Here is a 16,329-nt window from a genome sequence, read left to right as displayed (position 1 = left end):
TGTGAAAACTGCAGGTCTGAAGGGTAGTAAGAGGCCTGGGCTGGAGATATAAATTTGGGAGGTGATGCAGCCTTCAGCCAGAGGCTGAACTGTGGAGAATCAGTGAGGGGACCCAGAGACAGTGTGTAGAGAGAGAAGAGGGTTAAGGAGGACACAGTGAGCAGAAAATGCAAGCTTGATCACTCAAGAATTTTTTGGTCATTAGCAACTTTGGTGAGAGAGCACATGTGGGAAGTGGGAGTCTAGGTTGAAGAGGCTGACTTGGCATTTTCTGTAGGTCAGGTGCTGTTGTGCTACAAGCTTCACATTTTGGGGGGATAGAGAGTTGGGAGAGATAGGGTGACAATCATGTCTCGTAGTCAAAATTACCCTTGAAAATCCCTTACCTACCCCATCTATTAGATACAGCGTATGTTAGTTTTGTGTAAAACACAGTATGTGGCAGTATTCTACAATGATGTATGAATAAAATTGTATAATTTTAATTGAAGACAAAGAAGAAAACATATTAAAAGGAAAGATGTGATCCTGAATACCTGTCATCCACCTAACCTAGATAATCTTGCCAGTGTGATGACAAAAATAATGACATCATGACCATGGATAGTGGCCTATGATAAATGTTAGTGCAGGAGCTGTGTGATAACTGCGTGGTTGAAGGCTTAGGGGACAAAGAGCAAGCCTCGGTCATGATGAGTCTAGTTCAGGTTCAGAAGTGCACCTGCTCAGCTGCTCGTTGTTTAATACATGGTATTCACCAGTTGTCACCCCAGAATCTTGAACTGCTCAAACATTTGGGGTGTGTGTGTGTGTGTGTGTGTGTGTGTGTGTGTGTGTGTGTATGTGTGTGTGTGTTTTAACGAGAGAGCACAAGTGGGGGAGAGGGACAGAAGGAGAGAGAAAAATCTCAAGCAGGCTCCACACTCAGCACCAAGCCTGAGGTTGGGCTCAACCCACAGCCCTGGGATCATGACCTGAGCCAAAATCAAGACTGGGTCGCTCAACCGAGCCACCCAGGCCCCCCTCAAATGTATTGATAATAGTTCAAATATTACATAATGCTACATTTTATCTTTTTACTTTTTATTGAAATGTAGCATATGTAATCTTTAAAAAAAATTTTAACGTTTATTCATTTTTTTAAATATGAAATTTATTGTCAAATTGGTTTCCATACAACACCCAGTGCTCATCCCAAAAGGTGCCCTCCTCAATACCCATCACCCACCCTCCCCTCCCTCCCACCCCCCATCAACCCTCTGTTTGTTCTCAGTTTTTAAGAGTCTCTTATTCTTTGGCTCTCTCCCTCTCTAACCTCTTTTTTTTTTCCTTCCCCTCCCCCATGGACTTCTGTTAAGTTTCTCAGGATCCACATAAGAGTGAAAACATATGGTATCTGTCTTTCTCTGTATGGCTTATTTCACTTAGCACAACACTCTCCAGTTCCATCCACGTTGCTACAAAAGGCCATATTTCATTCTTTCTCATCACCATGTAGTATTCCATTGTGTATATAAACCACAATTTCTTTATCCATTCATCAGTTGATGGACATTTAGGCTCTTTCCATAATTTGGCTATTGTTGAGAGTGCTGCTATGAACATTGGGGTATAAGAGCCCCTATGCATCAGCACTCCTGTATCCCTTGGGTAAAGTTTATTCATTTTTGAGAGACAGAGAGAGATGAGTGCAAGCAGGGGTGGGGCAGAGAGAGAGGGAGACACCGAATCTGAAGCAGGTGCCAGGCTCTGAGCTGTCAGCACAGAGCCTGATGCAGGGGCTCGAACTCACGAACCATGAGATCATGACCTGAGCTTAACTGACTGAGCCATCCAGACGCCCCAGATATGTAATCTTAAATTCAATGAATTGTTATGTATGCTGAATGGCCGTCATCAAAAGGATCAAGAACATTTCTAGCATCCCAGAAGGCTCCTTCTTGCCTTTTCCTTGACACTGCACCTGTAAAGGTAACTCTTATTTGACCTCTATCAGTATAGATTTGTTTTGCCTGTTCAATTTCATATGATACCATATATTATATATATGGTATAGTCTATTCTTTTGTATCTGACTTATTTTTCTCAGCATGATGACTGAGTCATCTACCTTGTTGCATGAAATGGTTAACTCATTATTTTCATTGTTATACATTAATCCATCCTATGGACATACCACAATTTATTCCACCTTTGATGGCCATTTGTTTCCAGTTGTTAGCTATTATAAAGCTACTATGTACAGTATTGTATAAGTTTTTAGTGGACCTAGGCACTCACTTTTGTTGGGTGCATACTTACATGCAGAATTGCTGAGTTATAAGGAATATAATGTTAACCACATGTGATTTTCCAGTTTCCCTCCATAGAGATTTTATTCAGAAATTAAATCAGTCAGGTATTTCAGCATTTTTGCAGCAACTTCAATCTACTTATGATTTGATCTGGTCATCCCTTCCTGTTCATCATATTTTTGTCTTCTGGGATGATTTTATCAGTTCCTCAAGCTTTTTCTTAGCGTTTCTCAGTCGCTCTCAAGAAGTTCTTCACCGATGACTGGGTGGCTCAGTTGGTTAAGCATCTGACTCCTGATTTCAGCTCAGATCATGATCTCTTGTCTCAGTTTGTGAGTGCAAGCCCCGTGTCTGGTTCTAGAGTGGAGCCTCCTTGGGGTTCTCTCCCTCTCTCTCTGCCCCTCCCCTGTGCTCTCTGTCTGTCTCTCTCTCAAAATAAACTTCAAAAAATTTTTTTAATAAAAAAAGTTCTTAAATTTCTTTTAAAAAATTTTTCTTAATGTTTATTCATTTTTTGAGAGAGAGACAGAGTGCAAGTGGGGGAGCAGCAGAGAGAGAGGGAGACACAGAATCCAAAGCAGAGTCCAGGCTCTGAGCTGTCAGCACAGAGCCTGATGCAGGGCTTGAACCCATGAACTGAGAGATCATGACCTGAGCCAAAGTTGGCCACTCAACTGACTGAGCCACCCTGGCACCCCTTCAATTTCTTTCACAAAGCCAACATGACCCACTTGTTAGGCCATTTTAACAATGTGTTTCACTTTTTTTTTTTAAGTTCATTTATTTTGAGAGACAGAGAGAGCAAGCAGGGGAAAGGCAGAGAGGGAGGGAGAGAGAATCCCAAGCAGGCTCCACACTGTCAGCAGGGAGTCCAATGCAGGGCTAAAACCCATGACCATGAGATCATGACCTGAGCCGAAATTAAGAGTCATATGCTTAACCAGTTGAGCCACCCAGGTGCCCCTTTTAAAATTTTAAATGTTTATTTTGAGAGAGAGAGAGAGAGAGAGAGAGAGAGAGAGAGAGAGAGAATGAATCCCAAGCAGGCTCCATGATCAGTTTACAGCTCGATGTGGGGCTTGGTCCACAACCGTGCAATCACGACCTGAATGGAAATCAAGAGTCAGACACTTAACCGACTGAGTCACCCAGGCACTCCAGTGTGTTTCACTTCCCTGTCAATAGAAAACCCTTAAAATCCTAAACACATTCTTCCCAACACGCATGGCCTGTTTTAAGCTTGATTGTTGCCATGACTGTTCAATAGAAGTGTTGTAACCGGCAAGACTGAAGAATGTCCAACTCTTCCAACCTTACCACATTTAGATTAGGGTCAGCATTCATGGCTCTGAGAGTCAGAGTCTGGAATCTCAGCCTCGTGGATGTGACTGAAAAATCATGCTTAGGTCAGCAAACTGATGGACAGCGGTGATGTTGGGAAAGGTAGTCTTCGATGACTCTAGGAGCACGTTCATAAAGAGTGTGGTACATCAGATGATATGCCAAGGTCTTCCTCTATGAGGTCTTACTTGACTTGTAGAATGTAGAACTGTAAATCCCAGCTGTGGAAAGTGCTGCGGTCACCTAGCAGTTTGCATGTGATTGCTGGAGTACAAGCTTCTTGTTTGGTTTTGCTTTGTGTTTTAGGGCACTGGATCTGTATCCCTGTAGAACACGTCTGGTTTTATTAAAGAAAGGGCTACACTGCCACCATGACAGAGGAGGAGAATGGTGGTCACAAGGCCATTAATGATTTTCAATCCAGGGCCTTGTGTTTCTAGTTTGGAAATATAAAAGCAGTTGGGCATTCCCCCCCACCCCCAAGATACCAACCTCGTTATATTCTAAAAGATAGCCATTTGGCCAGCAATTGTTTTTATTTTTTTTCAACGTTTTTAATTTACTTTTGGGACAGAGAGAGACAGAGCATGAACGGGGGAGGGGCAGAGAGAGAGGGAGACACAGAATCTGAAACAGGCTCCAGGCTCCAAGCCGTCAGCCCAGAGCCTGATGCGGGGCTCGAACTCACGGACCGCGAGATCGTGACCTGGCTGAAGTCGGACGCTTAACCGACTGCGCCACCCAGGCGCCCCAGCCAGCAATTGTTTTTAGTAGCTCTGGGTGGCTTTTACTCTCTGCTCTACACAGACACAGCCTCACTAACGGTTTGCTGGTTTTAAAAGATGAAGTGGTTTCTGAACGTTAGGCCATCCTTGCCTGGTTTTGAAATCCTTCCATCTGAAGCTCTCTTCTTCTCTGGCAGGAGGTTGAACTAGGCCTTGAGACCAAGAGCTCCCCCCCCCCCCCGCCCCGTTTTTGTTTTTGCCACGTATCGCCATTGTTAGGCTCATATATTTGGTTCCTTTCTTCCAGGAATAAATTTGTGCTCTTTGAGTCTTCATTAAAGGTTCATCACACTTACTTTGGTGTCGCTAAGCAGTTACGCAAGAACTTGGAAGACCTACTACCTGGCTTCACAAATTTGTTGAATCTTGACCGCTCATGTGAATTTCTTGAGGTTCTATTTATGTGCCAGGTCGGAGGTGGACATAACCACCCCTTGGTAAAATGGTTGGATTGCCTTCACATGGGTCGTGTTATATGGAAAAGAGGCATCTGTTCTGGGGTCTAGTTCTAAAAACGAAACACTGGAGTCGCAGTCAGCCTAAGATACAGGCACGGAGAGGCCGAGAACTGGAGCCAAAGAGAACATGGCCTAGTCTCCCATCTGACACTGGCGCGGAACGGTGGCGGGCAACCTTCTGCCCCCTATTTAAGAAGTTCGCGTTAAGTGCGTCTATGATTAAACCCCAACGTATCTCATTCAGTCCTCACACTGAAGATACCCCAATTTTTACAGATTCGGAAACCGCGGCTCGGAGAGGTTAAGCGACCCGCCCAAGACTACAGGGCTGGTAAACGACAGCGTCAAGGATTTAAAAACGGGAAGCCACTCGCAAAACACCAGGGCGGCGACGAAATGGCGACCGCAGAAAACCTGTAAGCCCGGGCGAGACGCCCCGCCCCGCCCCGCCCCGCCCTCCGCTGCCGCCCCGGGCGCTCGTTTCGTAACCGCGGCGGAGGGCGGGGCGCTGACTCCCGGCCCGCCGGCGGTCACGTGGGCGGGCCGCCAGAGCGGGGGGCTCGCACGCCCCCCAGCGGCCGCACCCGTTGCCGGGCGCTCCTCGCGTCCCACCTGCCTGCCCCGACGGAGGTAGGAGCCCTCAAGCTAGCGCCCGCCCCGGCACTGCAGCTCCCGCCCCCGCCACCCGCCTTCCGGAGCGTCTGGAACGTTCTGCGCCGGAACAAAGGCCCCAGGGCGGAAGCGAGGGCCTGAAGCTTGAAAGGCTAGGGCCTCTTAAGCCGGCCGCTGAGGGGCGGCTCCAGTCCAGGGCTCCAGAGGCGAGAGGAAGGGACCGGTGCTTCTGCCAGTTTCCAATTCGAGGCTTACATCTTTACAAGTAAAGGGCCCACTTCCTCCATCCCTCAAAAAATTTTCCTTTGCATCTCCATCTCTCTTCCTTCAGGGTAGTAAGTAACGTCTAGGGGCCCTCCACAGGAGAGAATCTTTTTGTTCACCTTGGAAGAGGGAGATCAGAAGAAGGAGACACACAGGTTATGTTAGAAACTAGTATAAAGGAGCACACCTATTATAATAACCACAGCCTCTTCAGCTCTGCAAACCTCACCAAAATTAGGCAGTCATCAAATGTCTTGCTTGCCAAATATACCCTTTTGTTTATGCGTGCTAATTTAAGGGGCGCCTGGGTGGCGCAGTCGGTTAAGCGTCCGACTTCAGCCAGGTCACGATCTCGCGGTCTGTGAGTTCGAGCCCCCGCGTCAGGCTCTGGGCTGATGGCTCAGAGCCTGGAGCCTGTTTCCGATTCTGTGTCTCCCTCTCTCTCTGCCCCTCCCCCGTTCATGCTCTGTCTCTCTCTGTCCCAAAAATAAATAAACGTTGAAAAAAAATTTTTAAAATACCGACTTTTTCTAATTTTCCTTCCACCTTTATATCCTTCAGGGCCTCTACTCCTTCCAGTGAATCCTTTTTTCTTTTTCTTTTTTAATGTTTATTTATTTTTGAGAGAGACAGACTGCAAGTGGGAAGGGGCGGAGAAAGAGGGAGACACAGAATCCAAGGCAGGCTCCAGGCTCTGAGCTGTCAGCACAGAGCCCGAAGCAGGGCTCCGGCCCCAAACCACGAGATCATGACCTGAGCTGAAGTTGGACGCTTAACCGACTGAGCTACCCAGGTGCTCCTCCTTCTAGTGAATCCTAATTGGGTGTCTCCCAGGCTTGTCCTTGGTTCATTCCTCCTCACTGATTCTCAAAAGTGGAAGCCTTGAGGCGATAAGGACGTTTCAACTATAGGTACAAATCCAAACTGAGGGAAGAGTGTCCTTGATTACTTTTCTTTAATGTTTATTTTATTTTTGAGAGAGAGAGACACAGAATGCGAGTTGGGGAGGGTCAGACAGAGAGGAAGAGACAGAATCCAAAGCAGGCACCAGGCTCTAATCTGTCAGCACAGAGCCCAATGTGGGGCTCGGACCCACAAACTATGAGATCATGACCTGAGTTGAAGTTGGATGCTTACCCGACTGAGCTACCCAGGCGCCCCTGTCCTTGATTACTTTAAAAAAAACCCCAAAAAACAAAAAAACCGTTTTTAATGTGTACTTATTTTGAGAGAGAGAGAGAGAAAGAGAGCATGAGCAGGGGAGGGGCAGAGAGAGAGGGAGACAGAATCCAAAGCAGGCTCCAGGCTCTGAGCTGTCAGCACAGAGCCTGACACGGGGCTCCAACCCACAAACTGTGAGATCGTGACCTGAGCTGAAGTAGGATGCTTACCGGACTGAGCCACCCAGGCGCCCCTGTCCTTGATTACTTTTTAAAAGCACATTTAATATTCATTCAGTCAGGGTGGCTTAGTGGGTTAAGGGTATGACTCTTGATTTCAGCACAGGTCCTGATCTCCCATTTGGTGAGATTGAGCCCCCATCAGTCTCTGTGCTGACAGCATGGAGCCTGCTTGGATTTCTCTACCTCTCTCTCTGCTCCTCCCCGACTTGCGCATGTGCATGCACGTGCTCTCTCTCTCTCAAACCCCCTTCCGCCCCCCCAAGACAAAAACAACTTTTAAAAAACTGATTCAGCCAGTATTTATTAAGCACTTTTTATGTGGCATGCACTGTGCCAGGCAGCAGGATGCAGAGTGAAACTCAAGGTCTGCTGGAGTTGGAAGAAGCCAACTTAGAAGTCCTTGATGACATCTAGACTGGTGCAAACCTGATGATTAAGGCAAATTGTGTTTACTGCTATCCAGGAAAGGCAGGGAACTGTAAGAGGGGATCCTACTTTGGATTCCAGATCAGGAAAGACCTTTCTGAGGCCTGGATGATGAGCAGGAGCTGGTGAAAAGTTCTACACAGAAGAAAAGAGTAGAAGTGAAAGCCCTGAAGGAGGAAGGGGCTTCGTGGTGGGAAGAACTGAAGAGAGGGCTATGTGGTCCAAGTGTGGCTTGCGCCCCAAAGTGAAGGTCAGAGAGGTGTCACAGCAGCTGGAGAGAAGTAGATGTATTCAAGATACATTTGGAGGTAGAATGGATCGCACTCTGTGATATGTTCACTGGGAGGCCAGTGGGGAAAAGTGTCACCGAAGGTGAAAATAATGACAAGGATGACCCCGAGGTTCCTGCTTTGAACATCTGAATGGTGATATAAGGAGCGCTGAAGAAAAGCAGAGGTAGGGGGAAAGATACAGGATTTGTTCGGGGGATGTGTTTGGTTGGAGATGTCTGTGAGTTACATAAATGGAGAAGTAGGAGGTTAGCTATGTCAGCCTGGCACTGAGTAAAGAGTTCTTGGTTGGAAATAGAAATTTGGAACTCAGCGGGATACGCGCTGGTGTGCCGAAACTCAGTTGTAGGGCTTGTGACAGCCGATGGTTTTTCATGAATTCCGTAAGCTAAGCCAGTTGTTAAAGGCTGCCATTATGTTTTTAAAAAGTGCGTAGACACAAATTTAAATACATTATGTTTTATTTTATTTTTTTGAGATTTTAGTTTTGTTTTTTTTTTTTTTTTTTAACGTTTTATTTATTTTTGAGACAGGGAGAGACAGAGCATGAACAGGGGAGGGTCAGAGAGAGAGGGAGACACAGAATCTGAAACAGGCTCCGGGCTGTCAGCACAGAGCCCAACGCGGGGCTCGAACTCATGGACCGCGAGATCATGACCTGAGCCGAAGTTGGCCGCTTAACCGACTGAGCCACCCATGCGCCCTGAGATTTTAGTTTTTAAGTAATCTCCACACCCAATGGAGGGCTCAAACTCACAGCCCCAAGATGAAGAGTGGCATGCTCTACCGACTAAACCATCCAGGCACCCCTAAATAAATTGAATTTTTCTTAAAAAAGGTTAAAAGGTACTTACAAGTCTTTGGAGCCAGAAGTCCAAGAGCAAGGTGTCAGTAGGTTTGGTTTCTTCTGAGGCCTTTCTCGCAGAAAAGGTGCTTTCTCGTGTTCTCATACAGTCTTTTTCTCTGTGCCCAAATTTCGTCTTCTTAAACCCACAGCAGTCAGATTGGATTTGGGCCCACCCTAAAGGTCTCATTTTATTTTTTATTTTTTTAATTAATTAATTAGTTTATTTATTTTTGAGAGAGAGAGACAGAGCATGAGCAGGGGAAGGGCCAAGAGAGAGAGGGAGACACAGAATCCGAAGCAGGCTCCGGGCTCTGAGATCATGACCTGAGCCAAAGTTGGATGCTTAACCGACTGAGCCACCCAGGCGCCCAATAAAGGTCTCATTTTAATGTCACCATCACTTTACAGGGCCTATTTCCAAACATAGTCACATTCAGAGGTACTGGGAGTTAGGACTTCAAAATATGGATGAGGGAGCAAATTCAGCCCCTAACAATGTTACTGTTATGTATGCTCTTGAAGTTATTTACCTTGTGAAGTCAGCCATGGTGGGAGTGTTTACACCAGAGAAATTGGCAAATGCTAAAAATTAAGGCTTTTTGTTATCCCTGGAGCAGCTGTTGTTAGACATTTACCAACACACCACACATCATAACTATAGGTGTTACTTAGTCTCTAGAGTATAATTTGAATCTGAAAAATGTGAAACACACACACACACACACACACACACACACACACACCCCACACAACACTATTTTGCTGAAGTGCTTTAAGCTATGACTGGTACAGATACAGAGAAAGTCTTCTCTGTGTCAGTGGTTCGCAAAGAGAAGTGTATCAAGATGCTTTCCACTGAGTCACAGAAACTCTGACCAAGTGGTATTAAAGGACATGTCATAAAGACATTTGTTATTTCACATAAAAATAAATCCAGGGGTAGTGGGGGCTTCTGGAAAAGAGGGTTCCTTACTCTTAAGAGAAAGCAGTAGTAAGGAACTCTGGCAGAATGTGAATGGCTTCACTCGGGTCCTTGATTGCTACCTGCAGCCATCACATGACTATGGGAAGACTAAGTCATAGAAGGCAGGACTGCAGGGGCACCCCCGGTGGCTCAGTCAGTTAAGCGTCCAACTTCGGCTCAGGTCATGATCTCCCTGCTCGTGAGTTTGAGCCCCACATCTCTGCTATCAGCACAGAGCCCTCTTCAAATCATCTGCCCCCTCTCTCTCTGCCCCTCCCCTGCTTGTCCCCCCCACCACCGAAAAATAAATAAATGAACTTAAAAAAAAAAAAAAGACAGTATGTGGACTGGGTCCTGGAAGACATAGTGAAATGGAAAGATGAGCCAATTTTGAGGCTCAGCTTTAGCTCTGTCTTTAGTGGCCTGTGGACATCTTCATGTGGATATTCAACTATCATTTCAATCTCAGTAAGTCCCAAAGAAACTGATCACATTCCACAGCTCCAAATTCAGATCTCTGTATTCCTTTTAATGTCAATACTATTTTCTCAGGAACCCTGTAGTCCTCTTCTCCCTACCCTGTATCCATTAGTTGTTGAGTACTGTTAAATTTTCCTCTTCATCCTACCTCCTTGCTCCAGGCCCTCATATACACACACACACACACACACACACACACACACACACACACATATATGGTGTATGATAAACTATGTATAGTTTATATATATATACATATAAAATCTGTATTTTCTATTTTAAGAACTTAACATCTGAAAATTTATTATTCCTCCACTTCTCTCTGTTCAATAGACATGGTATTTTATTAGAATTAATAAGGTAGCAGGATACATGACATATAGAGAAATATCAATAGTTATGACAGTGTGGTACTAGAGCAGAAATAGTGAAAGAGATAGATATAGATCAGTGGAAAATAGTCTGGAAACAATATACTGTACACTATATATATATATATATATATATATATATATATATATTGTGTGTATATATATATACACACACACGTATATATGTATATATGTATGTACATGTATGTATATGCATACGTATATATGTATGTGTGCATGTGTATGTATATACATATGTATATATATACACACTATATACACAATATAATGTATACCCATTATATACACAATATAACATATATATCATATATATATATATATATGTGATAAAGATGGTATTTCAAATCAGTAGGTAAAGATGGGATTATTCAACAAATGATGCTGAGAAAATTGGCTCCACTTTTGGCAAAATGTTAGATCCCTACCTCACACTGTACACAAAAATTATTGCAGATGAATTAAGGCCTTAAAAATGTAAATATCAGGAGAATATTTTCATAACCTTGGGGTGGAGAAAGGGTTTTTTTTTTTTTTTAATGTTTGTTTATTTTCGAGAGAGACAGAAACAGAATGCAAATGGGTTAGGGGCAGAGAGAGACGGAGACACAGAATCTGAAGCAGGCTCCAGGCTCTGAGCTGTCATCACAGAGCCCAAAGTGGGGCTCGAACTCACGAGCTATGAGATCATGACCTGAGCCGAAGTCAGATGCTCAACCAACTGAGCCACCCAGGTGCCCCTAGGGTTTTCTAAACCAGACACACAATTCAGAAGCCTTATTGAAGAGGTGGGCAGTAAAGACTACATACAAATGTCAAATTACTGTAAGATGACACTCTATAAACCAAGTGATAGGACACCCAGGAAAATATTTTCAGGATGTAAAAAACAAAGTTAATATATCTGTGTATGGTTTTAAAATATGTCCACAAATTCTTTGATACTTCTCCATTCAAGAGGTGAAGCCTAATTCCCCTTCACTTGGGTGGGCTGGATTTAACGACTAGCTCATAAAGAATAGAATAAATTGGAAGTGGTCATATGTGACTTTGGTGACTAAGTCACAGAAGGCTCAGTGGCTTCCATCTTGGTCTCTTTCTCTCTTGGATCACTTGCTCTGGAGGAAGGGAGCTGCCATATTGTGAAGACACTCAGGCGGCCCTATGGAGAAGCCCATATGGCAAGGAAGTATCTTGCCAACAGCCATATCAGTGAGCGTTCTTGGAGGCAAACCTTCTGGCTTCAGTCAAGCCTTCAGAATGACTGTAGGCCCGGCTAACAGTTGGATGAAAAACAACTAAGCCACTCTTAGATTCCTGATCCACAGAAACTGAAATAATGAATGTCATTTTAATGTACTAAGTTTGCGACAATTGGTTATAATCAGTTAAGAATTGCATTTGGCTACAACATAGATTCCCCCCAGACCTAGTGGGTTCTCTCTTTTATAAAATAAGTCTGGAGAGGCACTTCAGGGTTGGTATAACAGCTTCATGAGATTTTGTGTTTTTTAAGCTGCTCTCTACATTTGTTCTGGCATCTCAGCATGGGACTTATAATCTTGGGGTTCTCTGATGGTCCCATGTAGTTGCTACAACTCCAGCCATCACATTCCTGTTTTAGACAGTAAGAGGAAAGGAAGGAGGAAAAAGGGGCTTTCTAGATGTTTCACCCGATGACTTTCACTAATATATCATTGACCTGTCAGCAGTGGAGGCTGAGACATATTTTTTTAACTGGGCACAATGTTGCTCCCAGTAATATAAAAGTTCTGTTAGTTAGCTCAATAATGAGAAGACAAAAACTCAGTTAAAAAATAAACAGTCTGAATAGACAGTTCTCCAAAGAAGATATACAGATGGCTAAAAAACACATTAAAAAAATGCTCAACATCTTTACCATCCGGGAAATGAAAATCAAAGCCACAATAAAATACTACTTCACATCTGCTAGGATGGCTATAATCAAAACCACAGATAATAACAAATGTTGGCCACAATGTGTCAAAATTAGAACTCTCATATGCTGCTGGCGGAAATGTAAAATAGTGCAGCCATTTTGGAAAACAGTTTGGCCGTTCCTTAAAAGCTTAGAGTTACCATAGGATCTGGCGATTCCACTCCTTACAGTTCCACTGGTTAGGAAAAAATTGCCAATAAACTAAGTTGAAATGTCTGAGGTCAGGTTGTATTTGTAATAGATTTTTTCAAATGAAAATTGTTTCCTTCTGGGAATTCGCATATAGTATTTTATTAGGGGGATTGTATTAGGCTCTTAGTAAATGTTTAGTACATAGCAAGCACTCGATATATGTAGCTGAATAAATGAATGACTAGGATGATACTGTAAGTATTTTAGAATGAAATCTCCATGTGGCAAAGAATAATGTCCTCCTTTGGAATCCATTCATTGTAATATAGAATTCAGTATTTTAAAAAAAATTTTTTTTTCAACGTTTATTTATTTTTGGGACAGAGAGAGACAGAGCATGAACGGGGGAGGGGCAGAGAGAGAGGGAGACACAGAATCGGAAACAGGCTCCAGGCTCTGAGCCATCAGCCCAGAGCCTGACGCAGGGCTCGAACTCACGGACCGCGAGATCGTGACCTGGCTGAAGTCGGACACTTAACCGACTGCGCCACCCAGGCACCCCTAGAATTCAGTATTTTGATACGAAAAGTATTATTTTTGTATTGATATTAATTAATTTTGTATTGATATTAAGAGAGAAATGAAAACATATGACCACACAAAAATATGTACCTGACTGTTCTTAGTAGCATTATTCGTAATAGCCAAAGAATGGAAACAACCCAAATATCCATCAAGTGATGAATGAAAAAATAAAATGTGGTATAAACCATACAATGGAATATTGCTCAAGTGTCAAAAGGGACAAAGTACTGATGCATGCTACAACATATGAACCTTGAAAACATGATGCTAAGGTGAAAGAAGGTAGTCACAAAGGCCCACGTGTTATAGGATTTCATTTATATAAAATGTGCAAAATAGGCAAGTCTAGAGACAGAAAGTAAATTAGTGTTTGCCAGCAGCAGAGGTGGATAGGGGGAGGGTAGGGACATGAGAGCTAAGGGGCACAGGGTTTCCTTCAGGGATAATGAAAATATTCTAAAAATGATTGTGGTAATGGTTGCACAACTCTGAATATACTAAAAGCCACTGAACCGTACATTTCAAATGGGTGAATTTTATGTTATGTGAATTATATATATGTATAAATGTTTTATTTATTTTTGAGAGAGAGACAGAGTGCAAGCAGGGGAGGGGCCGAGAGAGAAGGAGACACAGAATCCAAAGCGGGCTCCAGGCTCTGAGCTGTCAGCACAGAGCCCTATACGGAGCTTCAACTCATGAACCCCAAGAACATGACCTGAGCCAAAGTCGGTCGCTCTACCAACTGAGCCAGCCAGGTGCCCCAAATTATGTATTAATAAAGCTGTTTAGGAGCACCTGGCTGGCTCAGTCAATAGAGCGTGCAACTCATGCAAACTCATGTTTGAGTCCCATGTTCAGTATAGAGATTACTTTTTTTTTTTTTAATTTTTTTTTTTCAACGTTTATTTATTTTTTGGGACAGAGAGAGACAGAGCATGAATGGGGGAGGGGCAGAGAGAGAGGGAGACACAGAATCAGAAACAGGCTCCAGGCTCTGAGCCATCAGCCCAGAGCCTGACGCGGGGCTCGAACTCAACGGACCGTGAGATCGTGACCCGGCTGAAGTCGGACGCTTAACCGACTGCGCCAACCAGGCGCCCCGAGATTACTTTTTAAAAAATCTTTAAAAAATGAAATAAAATAAAGCTGTTTAAAAACAGTTCTGTTAGAGGCGCCTGGGTGGCTCAGTCAATTAAGCATCCGATTTCGTCTCAGGTCACCATCTCTCTCAGTTTGTGAGTTTGAACCACTGCCCCCCGCCCCCCCCCCCCCCCCCCCCAGCCCCTCGCCTCTGGCTCTGTGCTGACAGCTCAGAGAGCCTGGAGCTTGCTTTGGATTCTATGTCTCCCTCTCCCTCTGCCCCTCCTCTGCTTATGCTCTCTCTCGCTCTCTCAAGAACAAATAAACATTAAAAAAATTTTTGTTAAAGACTTGGCAGGAACAGGAAAAACAATTTGAAAAGCTTTTTTTTTTTTTTTTTTCAAAGTAAACTCTACACCCAGCATGGGGCTCAAACTCATGACCCCAAGATCAAGAGTTGCATGTTCTGCCAACTGAGCCAGCCAGGCACCCCAATGTTGACATTTTTTTAAAGTTAAAATCCATCAGTAGGGGGGGTACCTGCGTGGCTCAGTCAGTTGAGCCAGATAGTCAGTTGAGTCAGACTTTGGTTCAGGTCTGATCTCACCGTTTGTGGGTTCAAGCCCCGCATCGGGCTCTGTGCTGACAGCTCAGAGCCTGCTTCGGATGCTGTGTCTCCCTCTCTCTCTGACCCTCCCCAGCTTGCATTCTGTGTCTCTCTCTCAAAAATAAATAAACATTAAAAAAAATAATAAAAATAAAATCCATCAATAGGAAACAGTTAAAAATTACCATATATCCATATAATGGAAGAGACTAGACAACTATAAAAAAGAAAGAGGTAGATGTATGTTTAGTGATAATTAAAGATGTCCAAGACATATTAAATGAAAATAATTCAGTTGATGAATAGTATGTATGAGTGATACCATTTTTGTTTTTTAAAAGTCTATATCTTTGGGGTGCCTGGATAGCTCAGTCAGTTAAGCGTCCGACTTCAGCTCAGGTCACGATCTCACAGTCTGTGGGTTCGAGCCCCATGTCGGGCTCTGTGCTGACAGCTCAGATTTGGATTCTGTGTGTGCCTCTCTCTTTGCCCCTCCCTAGCTTGCACTCTGTCTCTTTCTCTCTCTCTCTCAAAAATAAATGAACATTAAGAAAATTTAACAAAAAATAAAAATCTATATCTTTTCTAATAAAGGAGAGTCATGCTGAGGGAGATCATGGACTTGTATGTTCCTCTCTATATGCTTCTCTATTATTTGCATTTTGTTTGTTTGTTTGTTTATTTATTTATTTATTTATTTATTTATTTATTGAGAGAGAGAGTGTGAGTGGGGGAGGGACAGAGGGAGAGGGAGAGAGAGAATCTTAAGCAGACTCTCTGCCCAGTATGACCATGAGATCATGACCTGAGCCAAGATCAAGAGTCGGTCACTTACCCAACTGAGCTACTCGGACACCTGTATTATTTGCATTTTAATGTTAGTTAAATATTACTTTTACAACTCAAGAAGATTCTATTCAGACCATTCTAGGGGGAAGGATGTCATCAAAGAGGACACAGAGTATCTAGCTTTCATTACGCAGGTATTGGCTGGGCTCTTTCTCCTCCAGGCCTTACCAAAGGTGCTTCCTCTGTCTGGAATCACTGCCCTGAGTGTATGATATTACGTATACACTTGTACAATAAAATTATCCACTGGTGCTTAGTAAAAGCTCGGGTATCATTATAACATCTGTCTCATTATATGGAATTACTCATTTACTTAACCCTGTCAGTGGGTTATAAGGTTCCGGATGACAGGGACTGTTTTACTGTCCATGAGGGCCTAGTACCTATAGCCTGGCACAGAGTAAGTGCTTAACAAAAATATGCTCAGCGATACCTCCCTAATCCTTCTGTCACGTCTTTTCTTTCCACCTAATATGTCTTCTTCTTTCTTCGGGGCCAAGGAAAATCATATCCTTTCCCTTCAGCTACATCAAGCCACATGGACTTTTCCTTTCCCCACT

This window comes from Puma concolor, chromosome B4 (genome assembly GCF_028749965.1).
Source record: "Puma concolor isolate L17-30 chromosome B4, mPumCon1.1.hap2, whole genome shotgun sequence".
NCBI lineage: Eukaryota > Metazoa > Chordata > Mammalia > Carnivora > Felidae > Puma > Puma concolor.
The sequence above is the reverse complement of the archived record's forward strand: the minus strand, read 5'-3'. Positions refer to the sequence as shown.